General features: G+C 48.0%; 1 long non-coding RNA gene and 1 pseudogene across 1 annotated transcript; both read left to right on the forward strand.

The window, feature by feature from the left end:
* Window positions 1–20,117: 20,117 nt before the first annotated feature.
* Window positions 20,118–23,394, forward strand: LOC144111993 (uncharacterized). The gene is made up of 2 exons (XR_013310168.1): window positions 20,118–20,318; window positions 23,273–23,394. It is a non-coding gene; the product is annotated as an uncharacterized LOC144111993 (long non-coding RNA).
* Window positions 20,325–23,065, forward strand: LOC144111997 (uncharacterized; annotated as a pseudogene).
* Window positions 23,395–23,620: the final 226 nt, after the last annotated feature.

Raw genomic sequence — 23,620 nt, forward strand, 5'->3', positions numbered from 1 at the left:
AGTTTAAAAAATCCGAGGTGTTCTGAGAGATGTTCGATCCAATGAAGCATTCGGTCGGGAAAGACCTTTGAAGGCAGTTCGCAGTGTATACCGGATTGTTTTTTCCGAATATATAGCTTTCGTCGAACTATAGGAACTTTTTGGAATTCTTTTATTGGCATATCTCAAATAAACCCTTCATTTCAGCAAGAAAGAAAAACACACAAGGGGAGCAACCCTATAGATACGTGATCGGCCCGCTGGAGTGGGTATATCTCGCATATTGTATATCTGACATTGGTCGCAAAGCCGATGTCTATTGGTAAACAAGTTTGAAACATCCGAGGTGTTCTGAGAGATGTTCGATCCGACGAAGCATTTGGTCAGGAAAGATGTTTGAAGGCAGTTTGCAGTTTATATCGGATTGTTTTTTTCCGCATATATAGCTTTCGTCGAACTATAGGAACTTTTTGTAATTCTTTTATTGACATATCTCAAATAAACCCTTCATTTCTGCAAGAAAAAAAACACACATGGGTAGGCGGCCCTACAGATACGTGATCGGCCCGCTGGAGTGGCTATATCTCGCATATTGTATATCTGATATTGGTCGCAAAGCCGATGTCTATTGGTAAACAAGTTTAATACGTCCAAGGTGTCCTGAGAGATGTTCGGTCGGACGAAGCATTCGGTCAGGCAAGATCTTTGAAGGCAGTTCGCAGTGTATACCGGATTGTTTTTTTCTGAATATATAGCTTTCGTCTAACTATAGGAACTTTTTGGAATTCCTTTATTGACATATCTCAAATAAACCCTTCATTTCTGCAAGAAAAAAAAACACACACGTGTAGGTGGCCCTAGTAATAGAATGGTTAACAGAATAACAGAATGGTTAGAAAGGGCCAATGCAACATATTTTTACTAAGAACAGAAATTATGTGGACATGTCCTTAGTGTCCCTTTGAGAAGCAGTATTTTCTTCTGGGTGTTGTGTAAATATAGTTGAATACAACTCAAGAATGAAGTGGCAAATGCTTCTCTATAAATCACTTCGCAAGTTGTTTGCATGGAAGGTACGACAACCTGAGCCAATCAGGATGGCGCACACTATATAATTGGGTTGCTGCATGCCTACCACACCCATTGCCTTGTGACAGGTAGCTCCATTTCTGTGAATGAAGGTGTACTAGTGTTTAGGCTGTTTATTTCTTCAGCAAGTGACACTTGATGTCTTTTTATTTTTATGTTTGTTTTCCGATGGGTAACATGTTCACACAGTGAAGAGGGCATATATGGCCCACTTTTCGTTTTGTCATTACCTGTCCATATTCAGTTCTTTAGTTGTCACGTCACAGTTGTTTGGATGGACATTTATTCACTCCATTGTGGTCTATGCCCAAGGAAGCTGAGTCAAATCCAGGCGAAAGCAGCCAAATGTTTATATAGGTGAAGTGGAAAATACGCCTCTTTGCTGTGCTTTGTCAGGGCATATGCAGTTGAAGTTAATCTGAAGCCCTCCACCATGGCGTTTACAATATCTCATTAGAGACATTGTCATTCTCATTTTTGCTAATCTCATTGTGGCAGTGCTCGATGTGCTCGTCTTGTATACGCAGACGTTTAATGAATCACATTGGCCTGTTAACGGGCTCACATCTCATCGTCATCATCAAAACTCGCATGCATTGCTGGTTGTGTCCTCCTCCGTGCTCATTACAATGCCTGGTCCTTTGAGAGGTATCTGCCACTTCATTTTTAAGTTGTATTTGAGTATAGTAAATATGGAGAAATGTAACTAATATTGTATGTCACTTGCTGCTGTGTTGTTCGTGTGGTCTGTGTACAAAACTCTTACTCTTGTTCCATGATATATTATTATATATGTAGTGTTTTTGTTTATTATGTAGGGTTGTTTCATTAAACAGATGGTATTGGTGGATTCTGTTTATACGAGGTGTGATCAGTGTATTTTTTACCTCCTGGTCTGTAACACATTTATTACCTCATGAAAGGGAAAGACGTTACAATGAAAAGAAAGTTTGATGTTCCCACTTTTCATGATATTTTCATTTTGCACATGGCACCACTGATATTGAAGTAGTCACAAGGAAAATGTTAGTATACATCTGTGTACGGTTATAACAGTTTTTCGAAACCAAATTTTGAATGGCAGAAGGTGTTCTCCCTATCATTATCCACCATCGAATGAGTCCAATTTATGATAATGGGTATGTTATGTTTCCAGTCTGAAGGTGGGTACAAACTGTACGTACATGCAAGATCCAGCTGTGTTGAGTGTGAAAGACGAGGAGTGCAGTGGATGCCTACTCTCTGCCTCTCGCATCTGAGCTCGTGGCACATGTGGATGAATTTATTTGTGATGATTGTCATATTAAGCAGACGGTTATTGCGGGCATTCTTGAACTTGAGGATGCAGAAGGACCGTGCACTTTTTCTTATAGTTTGTCCTAAAAAATCCATCATTAAATGTGACAATGCTTGACATGACAACAAGTTAGGTTGCAATACCGCCGTGTTGAATAAGCTGCAGTTTCGGGATGTTCTGCATCACCCACCAATAGCTCTGACCTAGTGCCTTGTAGCTACTGGCTATTCCGTAGCTGAAGAAACATTTGAAGACCTTTAGTGTCCAGTTGTAGCCATCAGCCTCATTCTTCTCTGAGGGCATGTAAACAACAATAGTGCATCGATGACGCAAGGGCATCAGTGTATGTGGGGGACGATATCAAAAAATGAATTACACCTCTGAAAAAAGACATCTGAAGCTTTGTTTATAATATCTTTCACTTTCAGTAATTACCATGTTATAGACAAGGAGGCAAAATATTCAACACACCTCTCAAGCTTCGGATATATGTATGGGAAATTTTTGCATCTGTATAGTCACTTCCTTATTATTGGAAGCTACTTGAGTCATTTATGCCATGAACCAATGTTTTGTGGCCTTATTATCTACTATGTTTTATATGGTGTCCTTGGCTTAATTTTACTTTTCCTGAGGGTGTTCTAAACTTTTTTTTCGAATGTGTGCGCTTCAGCTGAGATGTAGCTTTGAAACATGACAGTATTGGAATGCCATATGCTTGCCCATTCATGTGCTAAGCTGATACAGCGTAAAATGGTACTATACACGGGATTTAACATCCCACCACGTTAGAGGGATCTAATTTGATCACCTGTGTTTTTTAATTATGAGCTCAAGTGCACCGCGTGAAAGACAAGATGAAAAGTTATCCATTTAATTTCATACGAGCCTTATAAAAGACACACATATTGTTACGTGACGGATAACAGATTGCGATGGAATGATTTAATGGCGGTGGGCCTAGCGCGGGAGCTCCGTGCCGCGCCACTGCCCACTTTGTCGTCTTCGAGTCCGTGACACTACCCGGGGCTGCCGAGCGATCGTCCCGATCGCGCGAACTGAAAGACCGGCAGTGAAGACGAAACGCAGGGCGTGACGATGAGCGTGACAGGACGGATGAACACAGAAGAGAAGAAGATGTAGGGTTTGCCGTCACGATGAAAGAGATGAACAGATGATGATCAGATGAGCGCTGGTCCAGGAAGCTTCCGGGCCGTAGCTAGCTAGGTCACCTTGAGCCGACGGCCGAGGCCCATGATCACACCGAACGGCATGGGCAGTGGCTGTGTTCGAATATGTTGGCGGCTTCTAGGGTCAGCGGGGTCATAGGTTCGAGTAGAGGCGGCGTCATCAAGTTGTCGTGTCTTCTGGTCGGGGCCGGGGACGGGGCTGGGGTGAACGACATGGTCGGTTCTGGTCTGGCGGGCTGGGGCACAACCGGGCGGTGCGGGCAGGAACACACGACCGACGACCACGGCACACGCAGGACGCCGAAGCTCCAGAACCAGGATGGGGATGAACTCCGCACCTCACGCCAAATGTTACGTGACGGCAAGCAGGTGAAGACAGTACTACATAACAGATGGCGATGGAATGATTTAATGGCGGTGGGCCTAGCGCGAGCGCTCCGTGCCGCGCCACTGCCAACTTTGTCGTCTTCGAGTCCGTGACAGTATCAGCTGACTGAGAGATGCAGTTCAGCCATATGAGTGATACGAGAGCTGCATTATGGCTCAAATGAGTGATACGAAAGACACATCGCCCATTCGGGTGATACAAAATCCATATTTCGGCTCAAACAACTGAAACGATAGACACGTATCAGCACATAGAGGCAACCGAGGGACACATATGCCCATACGAGGCATACGAAGGACACATATCAGCCCATACGAGGGATACGAAGGACATATGGCCATACGAGGCATACGAAGGACACATATCAGCCCATACGAGGGATACGAAGGACACATATAAGCCCATACGAGGGATACTAGGGACACATATCAGCCCATACGAAACACATATTGGACACATATCAACGCGTTAGACCACATACTAGACAGATATCATCTCGTATGACCACATACTAGACACATATAAATTCATACGAGACACATACGCATCCATACGAGATTTTTCGATAGGGCACCCTTGTGTACCTGTACGAATTAGTTTCTACCGGAGTAATGCCGGGATCTTTAATCTTCACTGACATCGCACAGCACAGTGACTTATTTTTATTTTTGCCTCCATCGAAACGAGGCCGCCACAGGCGACCTTTGACCCACCGTGCTTTTGCTCGACAGCCAAGCGCCTTACCACTCTGCCACCTAACGAGCTAAGTAAAACAAAAATATGTGTTTTGAGGAAATCAAAACGCACAAATTCTACACGGAGTGGACACCGCAACCACTCGAACCGTCACGCTATTGCTAGGAAGCGCAAGACGTTACTTCTAAGCATCCGTGGCATCCGAGAGAAAGAAAAAATTGCATTTGAGGAAAGGGAATGCTCAGTAATTTTCTCACTTCTCGGTGGACACCTCAGCCGTGAAGCGACAGAATACATGGAGAGAACAAAAGAAAGAAGTAAAAACCTAGGCGGATTCCTCAGCTCCACCTTTACAGTGTGACGCGACATTGACATGTGTTCCTGACTCTTTACAAACATACTCATCAGATACAGTCGAAGGATGCGATTTAAAGGGAAAGACCCCAAAACTTACATATCAACTCCCACTTGTTCGTAAGCCATTCAAGCGTGCCTTGAGTGGCGAGTTTGGCTCCCAACCGAACGATCCGGGGATCGAACCCCACCTAAGTTTTTTAACATAATAAAGTCAACTCATTAACTTTAGGAAGGTAAATCATTTCAGACAAGCAGCTACCTTTAATTCTCATTACATTGCATGTTGTAATCACTTTCACTCCAGGCATGGTCAGGTTTCACATGAGCGTTGTGGGTTCTTTAGAATTCCTGCGCGAGGTCATATGACGTGATGACCCTGTCGAGCAACCACGATATTCACGTAACAACGCCACCAACGCCTGCTTCTCCGCGACACGAGTTCCTTAAGCTATCGCGTTAAAAAAGGCAGCAATGGAAGGCTCCGGTACATTTCGAACAGCTGGCGGCGTTCTTTCAGAAGCACGCCCGGTAAGGTTAGCGGCGGAGGGGATGAAACAAGGGGGTGGTAGTGTAAGGCAGAGCAAATTAGCGCTTTTGTCAAGAGCGGAAATGGCGCAGTAACGGCCTCACCTCTCGGTGTACATGTCAACCGCGTTTTAAATGAGGGGAGGAATGGAAGTGAAAGAAAAGAGAGAGGAGTGACGTTGTGACTGCCTGGAATATTTTCTACCACTCGGCACCTCGGCTTTTTGTCGCACCTTTGAATATCATGCCAGATTTCTCGGTCTGAGAGAGCGACGATTTTTAAATAGGAGTCGTTGTCCTCGCGGCCAATTTGCGCGTCTGGTGAGAGTTGCTGGTGCTTTTCCGCTTTGGCGCAATCGCTGTGAGGCTGTTTCGTCAGAACGCCGTCACCGGGGCGCCTTCGTGGGGAGCTTGTAAACTTGCTTTCGAAAGAGTAGTACCTTTGGAGGAAGAGTTCTTCGTCGTGCCATTTCGAGTCCGCTTCGGACAGGCATGTAAGAGTCGTTTTCCGGCCGGCCTGGTTTGTGTAGCCAGGTCGTAATTCTCGTGTATTATCTATCTCTTATTCAGATCACACAGTGTACGTCAACATCACGGTTATTCACATGTATTCACTGTATGTATATATATCCACCTAAATGCACTAGATATGCTTTTATTGTCAATCACTGTATTTGTATTCATTCCTATCAAGTATTCGCTGTATATAGTTTCATACTCATCACTGATGTAATAGGATGGAAAGTTGCGCTTGTTGGGTTACGTACATTTTTAAAGGAAAAAATACAGAGCAAACATAGACGACGGACGAAGAAGAGGTGCGCACCACAAGCGCTGTCATCACTGCTGTCTTGATTTTGCTCTCTGTATATAATTTTCATGACTAGCGACTAGCATGTAAGTAAGGACCCATTCTGTGTGGTGTGATGTTCTCAACTTCTTATGTCTGAAATGGACACTGTTCAGTTATCATTGTGCTGCACTTTCGTTGTTCTTGCGTCTCGTGATCGCTCGTGTCCGTTCTCAACGTGAATTAAACTTATTATAAATCGAGTATAACCGGCCATTGTAGGGTGACTCATACGCTCCGCTTTAAAGGCGTGATTTTATTGCGGCTTACAGTCCTGACTAGTTACAAACACACCCATTAGTATATAGCCGAAAGATGCCACTTCACGTGATAAACCACGTGGCTTACACATGAACTCCCTTGTTTCCAAGTCGGTCATGAGTACCTTATGAGTCCTAATCGAAAGCGGGTCTGGCTCCCAACTGAAAGATCTTGGGAATAAATTCAGCCTAAAGTTCTTAACATAAAAATTAAGTACAATTACATGTCATGTTTTAATCACGTTCCTTCCACGCATGACGTTACATTTCACGTCAGCGTTGAAGGCTGTTTCTAATTCCCGCGCGAGGTAATGTGGCTCTGTTGTCACGACCCTCTCCAACGATCATGACTTTCGCGTAATAACGCCACCGACGCCGGCTTTTCTGCGACACAAGCTTCTTAACACTGTCGCATTAAAATAGGCAGCCATGTAGCGCTCCGCGTTCTGGGCATACGGTCTCTCCATCTGTCCGGTGGACCCTCCACTGCGCGCTTAGAGAACTTCAAGAACTGGCAGGACTGGGAGATCCTGATGCACTGAAAATCCGTCCATACAGAACATCGCCATCGGCCGGGCTACCAGTGTTATGAACGTAAGGAACATAAACTCTTGAGTGCAGTAGGGTGGTGAGTGGAAAGACGGGTGTGCCTCCAATTCCTTTCCGATGTTAATTTTGCATTGTAAACATTTATTGCGTCGACAGCAGGTTGCAGGAGACACGTACTAGACGGCCGCTTGCCCATGGCTTGCGGTGACTTTACTGTCCCGCTCGATTGCCCGTACTTTAATCTTGGGGTCCCAGCTGACCAGCACAGCCTCCCATCGCCAGGGAGAAGGGAGCTGTATAAACTCCGCCAGAGGCACCTGATTCGCGCAGTTCCAAAGAATATGGTGTTATGCGGCTCTTTTCCCGCAATTATGGCAGTTTTGGTCGTACTGGTCAGGGTACATATGGGCAAGCACTGCCGGATTCAAGAGAGAAGGATTTTGCCGTCGGCGCCAGATAACTTCCTGCGCTTTTGTTAACGATTTGCGGGGAAGGGGATATGCGCGCCTCTCGAGCATAAAGTGATGGGTGATGTCATGAAATGAGATAAACCTGTCTCTCGTGAAATTCGGGTCGGAGGGCCCGCTCACTGCCCGGTCGACGAAACCTCGGGATTTAGCCTGAGCCGCCTCGTTCCCCGCATTAGACGACTGGGCTGGGAACCACATCAATTCAATTTCTCGAATCGGAAGGGGATTGTTTTGAAGGATGCGGAGTAAGGAAGATGTCATACGGCGCCTCGCAAAATTCCCAATGGCTGTTTGTAGTCGCTGAATATAATATCAGCATGCGTGTTCGCTATAGGTACAGCTATTGCCGCTTCCTCCACCGTCTCGGAAGAGGTGGTCTCTGTCGACGCGGCCGCCAACGGGGCGCCGTTTAAGTTCACCGCGACCAGTTCAAGCGCTTTTCTCGGTGTTTCTCGGCATTCCGCAATGTCCACGCACCCCACGGTGTCGTGTCGGCCGTACTTGGTGTGTAGGACGCGAGCCCTCGCTGTGCGTCGGGCTTAGAGGTGCACTGGATGCATGTTCTTCGGCAGGGGTTTCATCAAAAGAGCTTGCCTGATGTGCGTGGGTAACTGCGTTTTCGCGCGCCTCTGTGAGAGCTATTCGCTAGGATGGCCCTTCCCGCACTCGTACGAATGGGGCGTCCGAGCTGGGAAACGTGGTGCGCCTCGCACAGCTCCGAGAGTGTGTTGTGAACCGCAAGGGTCAGCAACTTTCCATGGACGTTCTGTAGGGGAGCCCAAGGGCCGCCTTGTAGGGCTGCCGTATTGTAGATTCGACCTTGTTGCTTTCCTTGAGATGCAGTTGCAGCTGAGGGAGGGAGTAGAGATCCTGCTCAGCACGAAAGCCTGCACAAGTCGACATAAATCTTTCTCTTTCATGCTTTATTTTTGCTGGAGATCCGTCTTATTAGCCGCACAGTCTGACCATGGACGTGAGCCTGTTGGTGTTTCTGTGTTTTGCGATTGTTCTGTATGTAGATGCCCCAGTATGCGTATAGTTTGGACCTCTTTGACCGGAAGTCCTTGCACATATACAATCAGAGTGGTCGCATAGTCCTGATTGCATTTCTACCGCGTGGCTTGGCCTTAAAACCAGCAGTTCCGATTTTGAGTGCAGGCATTCAAAGCCCGCTTCCGGCGCGTAAGTTTCAAAAATATCAACTGCCTGCTGCAGGATATCCTCTATTTGACCGTCATTCCAAGTGGTTACCCACAGGGTGATGTCATCCACGTATAAGGTATGCTGCAGCCCCGGCAAGGCAGCGAGTTTGTGGTTAGTGCAGTGAGTGCAAGGTTAAAAAGGAAAAGCGATAGCACCGACCCTTGTGGCGTGGATCTGTTACACACAGGAATGGGCTCTGATTTGAGGCCACCTAATGCAACTTCTGAGGTCTGCTCAGATAGGAATGATCGGACGCAACAGAATGTTCGTTTTCTCGGGTCTATTTTAGAGAGGTTTGTGAGGATGGTCTCATGCGAGACGTTTCCGAAAGCCCTGTTCAGGTTTATTCCGAGCCATGCCTTCGTCCCGGTTCCGCGTTGAGGGTTCACCATATCCTTCTTAATCTGAAGCGTCGCGTCCTGCGCGGACAAGCTAGCCCTACAGTCAATCATTGTGGGAAGAAGTAGGTCGCGGTCTGCCTCGTAACTTTGCAATCGGTTAAGGATGACATTCTCCATGAGTTTATCGATGCAAGGCTTGAGGGAGATGGGCCGCAGATTCTCGATCGAGAGTTTCTTTCCCGGTTTGAGGAAGAAGCTATGTCACCCGTGCATGCCTCCATTCCTGGGGGATCTCGCCTTCCCTACTCCAGTAGGTGTTCATTAGGCCTGTAACCGCCGCGAAACACTTGGGGTCTACGTTTCTGAGCGTCTTGACGACACTTTTCGTTCCCACCGCGGAGGCGGTACTGAGCTGATTGGATGGCTCTGGAATAAATTCCACCACCTGTGAGTTTTTAACCTGCACTGACATCCGTACAGTACACGGCCGCCTTTGCGTTTCGCCTCCATCGAAACGCGGCGGCAGCGTTTCTATGGCGGCGAAGCGCAACGGCGCTCGTGTGTTGTGCAATGTCAATGCATATTAAAGATCCCAGGTGGTCGAAATTATTCCGGAGACCTCCACTACGGCACCTCTTTCTTTCTCTATTCTTTCACTCTCTCTTTTTTGTCTCATCTCTTGAAAGAAGAAAGGTAGAGAGAGGTGCCGTAGTGGAGGGCTCCGGAATAATTTCGACCACCCGTTAAAGATCCCCAGGTGGTCGAAATTATTCCGGAGCCCTCCACTACGGCACCTCTCTCTACCTTTCTTCTTTCACTCCCTCCCTTATACCTTCCCTTACGGTGCGGTTCAGGTGTCCAACGATATACGAGACAGATACTGCGCCATTTCCTTTCCCCAAAAAAACAATTATTATTATCATCTCTTACGGTGCGGTTTAGGTGACCGCCGAGATGTGAGACAGATAGTGCGCAATTTCCTTCCCAAAAAACTACTTTTTCTAATATAGCCAAAGTTACGAGGAAGGGGAAGTGCGCCGCCGACCACTCATGCCTCGCGCTACCTTCGGCATCTTCGGGTGGATAGTGAGCTCACCTGTGATCACTAACCCGCCGTGGTGGCTCAGTGGTTAGGGTGCTCGACTACTGATCTGGAGTTCGCGGGTTCGAACCCGACCGCGCCGGCTGCGTTTTTATGGAGGAAAAACGCTAAGGCGCTCGTGTGCTGTGCGATGTCAGTGCACGTTAAAGATCCCCAGGTGGTCGAAATTATTCCGGAGCCCTCCACTACGGCACCTCTTCTTCCTTTCTTCTTTCAATCCCTCCTTTATCCCTTCCCTTACGGCGCGGTTCAGGTGTCCAACGATATATGAGACAGATACTGCGGCATTTCATTTCCCCAAAAACCAATTATTATTATTATTATTATTATTATTATTATTATTATTATTATTATTATTATTATTATTATTATTATTATTATTATTATTGTGATCACTAAATGGCACTATGTGAGACAGTTATTGAGCCTTTCCTCCTCCTATTCCTCTTACCTCTTTCCTAGAACAACCAATTGTTCATTTTTCCGGCACACCATACCTAGCGTCTCATGCAATTTAGCTCTGCCTTGCCTTGTCATTACGCCTTGTCACCCTCCTCAAACTACGGCTTCTTTCTTTTCTTACGAGCCCTCTTGACAAGAGCCCGGGCCGCCCCGGAGGCTACAGGGGTCCCGGAGTAAGAATCTTTCGTAATGATTGTGAGGGCCCGGCCGTTCAAGCCCGGTCCAAGCAACACCTCTTTTGTAAATAGTGGAAATAAATGTTTTGCACCACCACCATCTCCTTTTCCATCTACTTTGTCGGCAGCTGAAAACTGACTGACATTGCACAGCTAATTGGGCCAATGCGTTTTCGTTTATAGCGTTAAAATTGAACTAGAACTCTTTGGTTGGGCAATGAGGACAGTCTGATCCCTCGTTTCTGGGTCTTCCGCTGACTTTTCGATACACTGCTTGAAGACCTTCCTGCGGATACACTGTTGAGATTTTTCGCATTTTCAGTCGCCGACTTTTGAGCTAGGAACATGAACAAACACACCAATGTTCAGCTTGCTATTACGTACAATTTTTAAGGCGAATGTTTCATACCTACAGTCATGGGACGCCGGCTATTTTTATATCGGCAGTCAATTTTGTCAGCATGAAGTGTAAAGATCTAGTAACTGTCCCACTTCTTCGTGCACACATGAACCGACATGTGAGCGACGGGTGAAGGAGGGCGTGAAAGTAGGAAGCGAGAAAGCGGCGCCATAGTGATCGCGCAGAAAGATTGCACCAGCTTCGCATATGGCTGGAGCGCAGGACGCGACGAGACACTTCCGCCTGACTGCTAGCTAGGTTGGTTGGTTGTGAAACTTTATTTCCAGCGGATATAGAGGAGCGACACGAAGTCGCCCCCCGCTTAAACGGCGGCCGCTATCCCTTGGGCAGCGGCGGCGTCTTCAGCCAGCTGGAGGAGCTTGATCTGTATCCCCGGGTCGGGGCTGAGCAATAGAGCCTCCCAATGAGCAGAGTCGGTAATGAAGTGACTCGCGGGAAGGGACTGCGGGCAGTTCCAGATCATATGATTTAGATCGGCTTTCGCATCACAATTTTTGCATTTGTTTGAGTAGAGTCCTTCCGAATAGAAGCTACACAATTGGGGATTTGGATAGGTGTTAGTTTGAAGTTGACGCCAGGCTTTGGCCTCTTGCTTGGAGAGCGTTTTATCTGCTGGGGGGAATCTGAGTCTTGCAAGCCTGTAGTCCTGCAGGATTTCTCTGTAAGAAAACAACCTGTCCTTGCCAGAGTATAGGGCGGGTGGGCTGCACGACCCAGCTCGGCGGGACAGTTCTCGAGCTAGGTTATGAGCCGCCTCATTACCAGCAAGGGAAGCATGAGCAGGCGTCCAGATTAGGCGAATGCGCCGCGTGGGCTGATACTTTAGCAGAATCCGTGCTGCTTGTGGGGAGATTATTTCAAACGTGTAGTTACGTATAGCCAATTTTGAGTCGCTGACAATGGTTTCTGCCGAGGATCCCACAATGGCTAGAGCGATGGCTGTTTCTTCTCCAACATGTGTGTGCTGAGTGCGTATAGTGCCCCCAGTTTTGAGTGTACCACGTTCCGTGGTGACCACAGCTACCATCTTGTCAGCCGAAGAATCTGCCGCATCTACATATACCACAGAGGTATCATTAATAAAGCGTTTGCCTAATGATTTGGCACTCTCTGCACGACGTTCAGCGTGGAAATCTGGGTGCATGTTCCGAGGTAGTGGAGGAATGACCAGAAGCTGGCGATATGTTTGGGAAGGTCAGTTGTGGGTCCGCCTTGTCGTTCGTATGTTATGCCTAGTGTGGACAGAATGTGTCTGCCAGTTGGTGTGGCCGATAGTCGTTCGTACTGCGAGACGGTTACCGCTTCAATAATCTCGCTTAGGGTGTTATGAAGACCGAGACCTAACACTTTCTCAGTCGCTGTGTGCATGGGTAGCCCAACTGCCTGTTTGACGCATTTTCTGATTATGGCCTCCACGTTTTCTTTTTCAGCTGACTTGAGATGTAGGTAAGGGCATACGTAAGCTATGCGGTTTATCACAAAGGCTTGTACTAAACGGAGAGTATTGCTTTCCTTCAAGCCCGAGTGGCGGTTACTAATGCGGCGAATGAGTCGCATAATTTGCTGCGAGGTTCCCTGAAGCTTCCGAATTACGTCACCATTGAAGCCGTGTTCTTGTAGAATTAGGCCCAAGATTTTAATTTTGGGCACTCGAGGAATGGGGACTCCGCGAATACTGAGTTCGATGGCCGGTGGGGTTTGCGCAAGGGATCTGATGTTGCGGAATATGAGAAATTCAGATTTGGCTGGAGAGCACCGCAGCCCCCTAGGGTCTACATAGTTCCCCACGATATCTATTGCATGCTGCAGTCTCTCCTCGATTTCGGCATCATTGCCCTCGGCGGTCCACAAGGTGATATCGTCAGCATAGAGGCTGTGGTGGAGTTGCGGAACCTGCGCTAATTGGTGTGGAAGTTTCAACATTGCAACGTTGAAGAGAAATGGTGATAAGACCGATCCCTGCGGGGTGCCCTTGTTGCCGAGGGGGAAGTCATGCGAGTGGAGACCTCCTACTTGAAAATGCGCCTTTCTACCTGAGAGAAAGTCGCGGATATAGTTGAAAGTGCGGGCTCCCACCCCGAGTTCATGCAGGTTCTCCAAGATCGCATCATGTCTGACATTGTCAAAGACCTTTTCCAGGTCAAGTCCAAGAATTATTCTGGTGTCCCGCGTTTTTGCCTCAATAATCTGATGTTTGAGTTGAAGCATTTCATCCTGCGTAGAAAGTTTTGGTCGAAATCGAATCATGGTTGGAGGGTACAGCTCGTTCTCCTCCATAAACCGGTTGAGGCGGGTATGAACTACGTGCTCCATGAGCTTACCTACACAAGACGTGAGCGAAATCGGCCTGAGGTTCTCAAGGCTGAGTGCCTTCCCTGGCTTTGGGATGAGAATGATCTCTGCCGTTTTCCATATTTGTGGGATGGAGCCCTCCGACCAGCATTTCTGCATATACTCAGTTAGTAATTGTAGGGACACTTCATCCAGGTTGCGGAAGATCTTGTTCGATACTGCATCTGGGCCAGTGGCGGATTTGCAGTTTAGCCTGGCAATCTCTGCCCTAACCTCATCCACAGTAATGGGGGAGTCGAGCTGCGTGTTTTCCGGACCAGCATAATCTGGGAAGGCTTGGATAGGAGCATTGCCAATATATCTATCTTTAAGTTCAAGGAAAAGGTCCTCTGGTGGGCCTGCATACTCATGCACAAGCTTCTGCAGGTTCTGCCTCTGGGTGGTTCTGCTACCTGTAGGGTCAAGTAGATGACGGAGCAAGTGCCAAGTCCTAGAGACTCCCATATTGCGATCCATTTGGTTGCATATGTCATCCCAGTTTTGTTGAGTAAGTTTAGCTGCATGATCCTCGATCTCCTTGTTTAGCCTAGCTATTCTTCTGCGCAGATTGCGGTTCCACCGCTGTCGTTTGAGTCGGTTCTCGAGTCCTCTCTTTGCCTCCCATAGGTGAAGAAGCCGGCTGTCCGCAATCTCCAGGTGGTCAGCCTGGTCTAACGTATGGGTTACTGCTTTGGCATCTTGACAAAGATCCTGTGCCCAGATCTCTATGTCTAGTATTTCGGGGGTATCAGCTTCTCGGGCGGCTCTTTTAGCGCGGAACGTGTCCCAATCGACAAGGGTGGGGGCTCGAGCGCTACGACGTTTGGGGCCAGTTGAGGTCACTATTTCCAATATGTAGTGATCGCTGCCGAAGTTTTGCTGAGTGTTTATCCATGTTGGAGTGCCCGAAGTTTTAGCAAAAGTCAGATCGGGAGACGTATCCCTGGAAACACTGTTACCGCAGCGGGTGGGGACTAGTGGATCTGTAAGAAGAGTCAACCCACACTGTTGTGCGGTGAGCCACAGTTTTCTACCTTTAATGTCCTCCTGTGCGTAACCCCAAGCCGAGTGTTGGGCATTAAAGTCTCCCGTGAAAATGACGGGGTGATTGCCTGCGAGCTTCAGGGTCGCCTGAAAAAGCGGGGCGAAGCTTGCTTTCCGTAACTTTGGGCTGCTATAGACATTCAGCACAAACAGACTGTGGTCGGGTTTCCGAGGCGGAATTAATTCGACTAGCACGTGTGTGACATTTGTGACTGGGGTATCGTGCTGTACTACCGTAATATTTCGTTTGACAAGAGTCGTGACTCCAAGCGTTCCACCCCCCGATGAAAAGGATTGATACCCAGCTAGCTTGCTATTAGTTTGTGTCTCTTGTAGTGCGATTAAGTCCGGTCCGTCCCTATTGTTGAGAAATTGTTGGAGTACAGCTCGTTTGCGGCTAAATCCTCGGCAGTTCCACTGCCAGATAGTGTAATTGGGTTGTGGCGCCATGTTGTTGCTAGTCGGATACCGCTTCAGAAGAAGCGGGTTTGCGAATTTTGTGAGGAAGGAGCCTGCTCTCTGCTTCCTGCTTCCAGCTGCCTAAGTTAATTAATTCCTGCCGGTGTCTGCATAATTCTTCCATGATGGAAGTCATTGTAATCTGCACTTGAATGAGGGTGCTGTTAGTCTGCGTTTGCGCTTCTTCAATTTTGTGAATGGTGTCGGCTAGTGTTTGGCCTTCGGACAGGGAATCGCCTGCTTTTTGCTTAGGCGGGGGTGCCCGCGTTGATTCAGCATGCATGTGCGCTCCGGCGGAGGTTGAGGGGGTAGGGTTATTGGCGCCATCGGTCGTAGGCGGTGACCCAGCCTGCATTTGTTGCTGTTTTAGAGCGGCATTTTCTTTCTTTAGGTCCTCGACCTCACGAAGTAATTTCCCTACCAGCACTTTCAGGTCTGCTAGCTCAGAGGGGTTGGAGTTAGATTTCTGGGAGGCTTTATCTGCCCAGCCTACCTTTTGCGTGCCGACGGCGTCCTGGTTCAAACCTGGGTTCCGTGGCTGGTGTGAAGGAGTCCTGGATTTGGAGGCCGACCGGCCTCTCGGTTCCAGTCGTGGAAAGGAGCTGGATCGATTTGTTCGTCCCCTGCTTTTGGAGCGGCTGCGTCGCTCTTTAGACTGCGGCGACTCTTGGCTATGCTGGGTCAGATGTTGGCGTTCCTGTTCCCAGCGGCGTTTGCTGACAATGTATGGAGTGCGGTAGATTTCGCGGCATTTGTTGCTGCCCAGTTCATGGCCCTTACCGCACAAGGCACACTCAGGCTCGCAGCTATGTGTCTCAGGAGGATTGGCCACGCCGCATCCGCGGCAGCGAGCGTTTTTCGGGTCCGGGCAAACGTCTCTGCGATTTCCGAGTTGTCCGCACAAAGAACACACTTCGTATTTTTTTTTTGTAGAGGCAGCAGCGAATCATGCCACCACCGAAGCTGATCCAACGGGGATCTCGCTCACCGTTGAAGAGAATGAGGACCGTCTGCGACTGCGCACCCATGCGCCGGACTCCATATATTGGAGGATTCCTTGGATGCTGAAGGTTCGCAAGGATGTCAGCGTCCGATAGATGTTTCGGAACGCCTTGGATCACTCCTTTACCACTGCCATCCGGCGTGGCGACATACGAGGTGATGGCGATCTTGTTCTCGCCGTAGATGAGCTCCTTGATGTTTAAGTAGCGTTCCACTCGTACCGCGGAATGGGTGGCCACCAGTATGGTGTGTTGCTTGAAGTTAAGTAGCATGCAGTCTTCAGATGATTCTGCCAAGTTGAGGCCCGCGGCGTCCCGGATGAGTTGAAAGATGCCGAGTTGGCCACAGCTCTCGAGTATACGGAGGCCGCCCAATGGCCGGAATATCACCTTGGTTAGGCCCTTGGGTAGGCGAGGTGGGTTCGACGCCTCCGATTGTCGAGCAAGTCGTCGGCCAAGCTTTTTCGCAGAGGAGTCGGCAGAATGCCGCATGCTGCCCTGTCCCTGGGCGCGATCGGTTCCATTGTGTGCCGCGGGGTTATTCCTTTGGGGTTCGTGACCGGAGCGTTTCGATTCACCGACGGTGAACCAACCATATTGGTGCGAAAATTCTTCGGGGCTAATGTCAGTCCCCTCCACGGTGACTTCCATGTCCAATGTTGGAGAAAGATCCCACTCAGATAATGCGGCACAGCCCCGTCAGAGCGGGGTCGCTACGCCTGGCGTGGGCCTAGCGGGCCGTGCGTACCGGCGAGAGCCAAAACGCAGAAAAGTCCGCAGAAACAGGCAAAAAGGGACTTGCCGATGCGTCCGACGGCGTTATCCGAGCTTCGAAGACGAAATCCAGGCAAGAGCGGTGTTGACCGTCGCTGAATTCAGCGGTGGGCATGGGTGAAGCGAGGAGCGTTCGCGCGAGCGTCCGATCCACGCCACGTCCGAGCCGGTTCTCCTGCTAGCTAGGGTCTTTCGGCATAATGGTCTGCTGTAGGCGACAGGACGCAGCATGCGTTGAGCAAGGATGCTCGTGTCTCGAGCTATGCTATGACTGGCGCCTTTGCTCCACCCATCAGGAGCCGCCTGAAACATGCTTCTTTCAGTACTCAGGGTATGTCTTAAGGCGCTGCTGTCTGCTAGAAAACTTCACTGTATGATCCGACAACCTCGTTCAGAAGCTTCGGCGTTGTACGTTGCGCGGGAGCGATCGCCGTTGCCTGCGCATGACTGGTCGTTCGGGGAGCAGTAAAGGCACACCCAAAACAAGGATTGAGGGGTGGAGAGTAATAGTAAGCGACAATTGGTTCATTCTGACCTGTCACGTGAAGCGCGCTGTCAAGAATGAGATGAAGGTGTCAGGGAAAGTAGAAAGTGTGGAAGTACCACCGTAGTGGAGTTCTAGGGATTAAAGACTACCGGAGTAATTTCGGAATCTTTAATCGCCACTGACATCGCACTGCACGGGCAAATTTTTTCATTCCGCCTCCTTCGAAACTGGGTCGCTGTGGACGATGTTTGATCCGGCATCCTTTTTCTCGACAGCCGAGCGCCTAACCACTCAGCCAGTTAACGGGCCAGGAGAACAAAAATAAAAGTGCTCTTGAGGAAATCAAAGATGCACCAGTTACACATTTAATGGACACCTTAACCACGCCGTGGGGGAAGGGGTGAAGGATGGATCAAAAATGGGGGAAGAAAGGAAGAACCGCAGCGTTGAAGACGTCCGGATTAATTGCGACCACTTGAGGATCTTTAATCTTCCCTTACCGCACACACCTCACGGACGCCTTTTGCTGTATGCCTCCATCGAAGCACGCCCGCCACTGCCCAGACTCCATCCGGCGCGCATTTTGCTTCGCAGCCCAACAGCTAACTTCTAAGCCACAGCGGTGAGTGAGAGAAAAAAACAAAATTCCTTTTGTGGAAAGGAAAGGCTCAGTAACTGTCTCACTTCTCTATGGACCCGTCAACCATGACGTGAGGAAAGAGATGGAGCATGAATCGGAAAAAAATGAAAGATAATTGGTTTCTGAGGAAAGGAATTGCGCAGTAACTATCTCACATATCTCGGTGGTCGCAAAAACCAGAAAAGATTAGAAGAGACCCACCGCGGTGGCACGATAGTCAGAGCGCTCGGCTAATAATAATAATCGGTTTTGCGGGAAAGAAACTGGCGCAGTATCTCTTTCATATATCGTTGGACACCTTGCCGCGCCGTAAGAGAAAGAATAAAGGAAGAAAAAAGGTGCCGTAGTCGAGGGCTCTGGAATAATTTTGACCACCTGCGGATCTTTAACGTGCACTGATATCGCACAGCACATGGCGCCTTAGCGCTTTGCCTTCATAAAAACGCAGCCGCCACGGTCTGATTCGAACCCGGGAACTCCGGATCAGTAGCGAGCGCCCTAACAACTGAGCCACCACGGCGGATACTGATCCGAGTTTCCTGGGATCGAACCCGACGGCGGCGGGCGCGTTTCGATAGAGGCGAAAATGCTAAGGCGCCCATCTGGTGCGCGATGTCAGTGCACGTTAATGATCCCTACGTGGTCGAAATTATTGCGGAGCCCTCCTCAATGGCACCTCTTCCTTTGTTATTTTACTCCCTCCTTCATCCCTTTCCTTACGGCGCGGTTCAGGTGTTGTCCGCCGATATGCGAGACAGATACTGCGTCATTTCCTTTCCCTAAAAACCAATTTTCAATTTTTTACTCTCCAGCTCCACATTAAATGTATGACGCGACTGTGACCTGTGGTCATTACAAAAATACTCATTAGCATACAGTCAAAAGATGCCTCTTAGGGCGAAAGACCGCACTACTTAATTCTCAACTCCTATTTGTTTCCAAGCTGTTCAAGCGTTCCTTGTGTGTCCTAGTCGGTAGCAAGTTTGGCTCCCAACGTAAGGACCGGGAAATCAGACCCCGCCAAAGATTTTTAACGTATTAATTAAGTCAAAACAAAATATTTATAAGGTTGAATAATTTGAGACATGCAGCCACCTTTAATTCTCTTTACATTTCATGTTCTATTGACTTTCATTCCACGCATAATGTCATATTTCACGTGAACGCCCAGACAACACCAAACATCCTGAGGACGTCCTCAAATGGTCCAAATGTCCTCGGGGCCTCTAAAACATCCTCAATATGTCCTCATAATGTCCCAGGTTGGATTGTCCTCAGAACGTTCGCAGAATGATGTTCTCAGGTCATACCAGCGGCTTCGTGGTCCTCAAAATGTCATTTTGAGGACATATGTTTGTGAACACGCATGCATGAAAATTATCAGAAAAATAATGCTTGTATATATATATATATATATGTGTGTGTGTGTGTGTGTGTGTGAAATTTGATTTCTAAGCATTTACTTCCATTAAGTTTTATTTGTGATGCATTACTGCGACGGCGCTCTGAAGTTTTATCCCATTGACAGTATGCATGCAGTTTTTTTCAACGACAGCGCGCTTAGACCGCAAATTGCTGCACGCGGAAACGAGAGAAACCACCGCTTTAGGTGACTACCGCGCATGCACGCTGGTTCTAACTGCAGCCCAGAGAACGCTTGCTGCGTGCCAACGACAGAGAAAAAAGTTTGAAGTGCGGTTCCGGTAAGGCTCGTGCAACGCAGTATTCAGCCACCCGCATCGCTGCTGGTTCATGTCCTGAGAAAATCGATGAGTTCTGGTCTACCGTAGTTGTGATTGCCGTTTTTTTCATGTGACGACGCTATCGCGCACAATTAAAGCTTCTGCAAATTGTTTTCCTTCATGCAAGGCTACGTGTTGTACGCAATGCCGCTAGCTTTTCCTTTGGCGAAGGAGCACGATTTTATCCCGATCACGGAAAGCGGGCTTGAATCCGGGGGACCGTCTGTGTGTTGCTGGGTAGGCAAATTACAGTGTTTTTTATTTCAGTAAAAAATGTTCTTTTTCACAAAGTCAATCGTTCCGCAATATTTATTGCCTCTTAACATCGCATCGCACGATCAACATCATCATTACCGTGTGTTGCCGCTTCTCGTTTAAGCCAAGCCAAGCCTGCATCCGCAACGTCGTGATCGATCACCGTGACGGCGAAGCGCGCACGCTACTCGCACGTGCGTGTTATTCCGCGATGGATGCCTCTCAGAAAAGTGAGTGACGCCTTTTAGATTTGCACGATGTCAACGGAAAGTCGTGCGCGAAAGTTTCGCCGCACTAGGAAAAGACGGGTTGACGTTAGCCTGCAGCTCCCCGCGTGTGCCGAAGCTGGTGCTGATCCATTGTCAGAACAGTGCAGCCAGCTTCAGCGTGATGTGAGTGTGACCGAACGTTTTGTGCCCGATACTGAGGATGTGCCGACCCCAGACCCCACAAGTCAAGATGCTGAAGCTGGAACCTCATCACTTTTTGTAGATTTAAGCTCCGATCAGGACCTTTGTCCTCAGGTTGACGGCAGGTTTGATTACGAAGCCGATCATGAACGCGCTGACGAGGACGTAGCGACTTTCCGCCACCAGCTTCAAACTTGGGCAGTGGAGTCTGGGTCGTCGCATGCTGCTGTCACGTCACTTTTGAAAGTGCTCCGCAGCCACAAGTGTTTTTCTTCTCTCCCATCATCGGCGAGAGCGCTGCAACAGACACCGAAAAAATCGAATGAACTTTCCGAAATTTCGGAAGGCCAGTACCGCCACTTCGGTGTAGAAGCAGGAATACGGAAAATCCTGGGACAGTGTCGAGACCTGCCGCCGGAACTGAATCTGACTTTTCATATTGATGGCCTACCATTATCGAAAAGTTCTAGAGGCCAGTTTTGGACAACTCTCGGCCGCATAAGCGACCTCAAGCATGCGGCACCATTTGTGACGAGTGTTTTCTTCGGTGACAGCAAGCCGAGAGATGCAAATGAGTTCCTATACAGCTTTGTTGAAGAGCTAAATGTTCTTTTATCGACAGGAATTGCTGTTGAAGCTTTCACAATACCTGTAAAGCTAAAAGCCATTGTGTGTGATGCGCCTGCAAAGGCATTTGTTTTGTGAGTCAAAAACCACACGGGCTATTACAGCTGCACGAAGTGCACTGTTAAGGGTGCGTACATTGAAGGAAGAGTCTGTTTTCCAAACATTAGCAGTGAGCTGACAACTGACTGCAGTTTTAGACAGAGGTCGCAGGAGCAGTATCATACTGGAAGCAGTATTGTAGAGCAGCTGCCAATAGACATTGTGAGGGATGTCCCGCTAGATTATATGCACCTCGTTTGCCTAGGCGTGGTGCACAAATTGCTTGTATTGTGGTTCCGTGGCCCGAAAGCTATAAGGCTTGGCAGCAAAGTCCGCATTGAACTGTCAGTGAGAAATGTCAAGGCCGCACCGTTTGTTCCTTGTGAACTTAACCGAAAGCCTCGTAGCCTCACAGATCTGGATCGCTGGAAGGCCACAGAGTTTCGTTTCTTTTTGCTGTATGGGGGACCCGTGCTCCTGTCATCGCTTCTTCCATCACAGATGTATGAGAATTTTCTAGCTTTGCATGTTGCTATTACCATTCTTTCAATGCCTAATGGCACAAAAAGTGAAGTGCAGTATGCAGGGCAGCTTCTGAACCATTTTGTTAAAGGCTTTACGAAGATATATGGCAAGGAGCATGCTTCGCACAATGTGCATGGACTATGCCATCTGGCATCCGATGTTGAGCACCTGGGGCCATTGGATTCATGGAGTGCGTTCCCATTTGAGAACCACGTTTGCTCTGAAAAGACTGCTCCGAAAACCAGAGCGACCACTTGAGCAGCTCTCTAACAGACTATCACAGCAAGGAGCTGTACTGAAGGAGGCTCAGCAGATGCCAAACTTCCCACTGCTCACTGGACAACATGAGTCTGGGCCCCTTATTGCTCCATGTCAAGGGCCTCAGTTGAAAAAAGTGAAGCTGCCAGGCAGTGTAGTCCTTGCCCCTGGCAAGAGGACAGCTGCTGCATTCTGCAAGATGGATCTATAATTGTCATCGAGAACTTTGCACATCTGCCAACTGGAGCGCCTTGCGTTGTAGGAAGAAAGTTCATTCAGCTCGAGGACCTGTACTCCTCTCCATGCCGATCATCAATGCTTGGCATATATAGAGCATCACAACTGTCTAGTCTGCGCGCCTGGCCACTAGAGAATGTTTCACGCAAAGCTTTGAAACTCTTTTTATTCAGAAATATCAGCATAACTGACTGTATAAACCATGAGTTTATGCCACAGTGGCAGAAGCTGAAGGCTTTTTCTATGGCGGGTGGCATGTTATCTTTTTCCAACTCCAAATGGATGCTTTCAAGCAGTATCTCTCATCATTGCATTTCAACTTGGCCAGTATTATTTATGTGTGCTACAGAATTATCGGCGGGATTTTATTAAATTTTACTGAGGGTTTTCTCAGTTTTCTGGTTCATGTCAGTGGGGCATTTGTACACAAAAGACGAGAAATTCTCTATTTACTTTAGCAAATGTGTGAAACAGAAATGTAATGCTTGCTGAGGGGCTAGTTGGTGCATATTTTCGTAAAAGGACCTAGTGCCAAAACAGACAGCATGCAGTAAGAGAGAAGGAACAAGCGCTTGTCTTGTAATGTTTGCTGCCTGTTTTGGTGCGGAGTCCTTTTATGAAAACATAAATGTAAAGAGGAAGGGAGTGAATAGCTTAACGAAATGATCGACTGACCAGTTCACCTATGGCTGTTTTTTTCCTTTCCTGCGCCTGCGCATTTGTCATTTTTTCCAAGTATTTATTTCGCTCTCGCACTAAATACACTCAGTTGTTAGTCAGCGCTCGAGTTTGTCTTTCTTGTCCTGTGTGTTTTCTTTTGCACTGTTTTCCCTCTGAATATCTCACCAGCTTGCCCAACAACACACCTTGATATGGCTTGATGTTTGTGTGCATTTTCTTCCCAAATATACACTTATGTGCAAGTATTTATTATTGGATGAATTATTTCCTTTTTGGATCCACAACATGCAAAATAATAACATGATTTGCCTGTGCTCCGGTGTTCTACTATGTTTGTTTTGGTTTTGTAAATGTGTGTCCTCATAAATGCATATTCCATCTCTGATTTTCCAACTCTATTTCTGTAGGCACCACAGAAGACAGTCGCAGCTCAGAAGAGCAGTAAAGGAGCCCGTGAAGCACACCGGGATAACACCAAATGGCAGCAAGCAGCTGAGGAATTTAATGAATAAATTATTTGCACAAATTTTTCGCGTTTTTTTATGCAGCTTGACCAGTTATAACCTCCTCAGAATGTACTCAAAACATCAGAAATTGTCCTTTTGAGGCTATTCTGAGGATGTCCTGAGGCCGGACATGAGGACCTTTCTAGTACATTTTGAGGACCATTTGAGGATGTCCTGAGGATAAAGAATGTCGTCAAAAAAACATCCTCAGTATGTCCTCAGGATATTTCAGTGTTGTCTGGGCGTTCT

The sequence above is a fragment of the Amblyomma americanum genome, unplaced genomic scaffold (assembly GCF_052857255.1).
Source record: "Amblyomma americanum isolate KBUSLIRL-KWMA unplaced genomic scaffold, ASM5285725v1 scaffold_26, whole genome shotgun sequence".
Classification (NCBI taxonomy): Eukaryota; Metazoa; Arthropoda; class Arachnida; order Ixodida; family Ixodidae; genus Amblyomma; species Amblyomma americanum.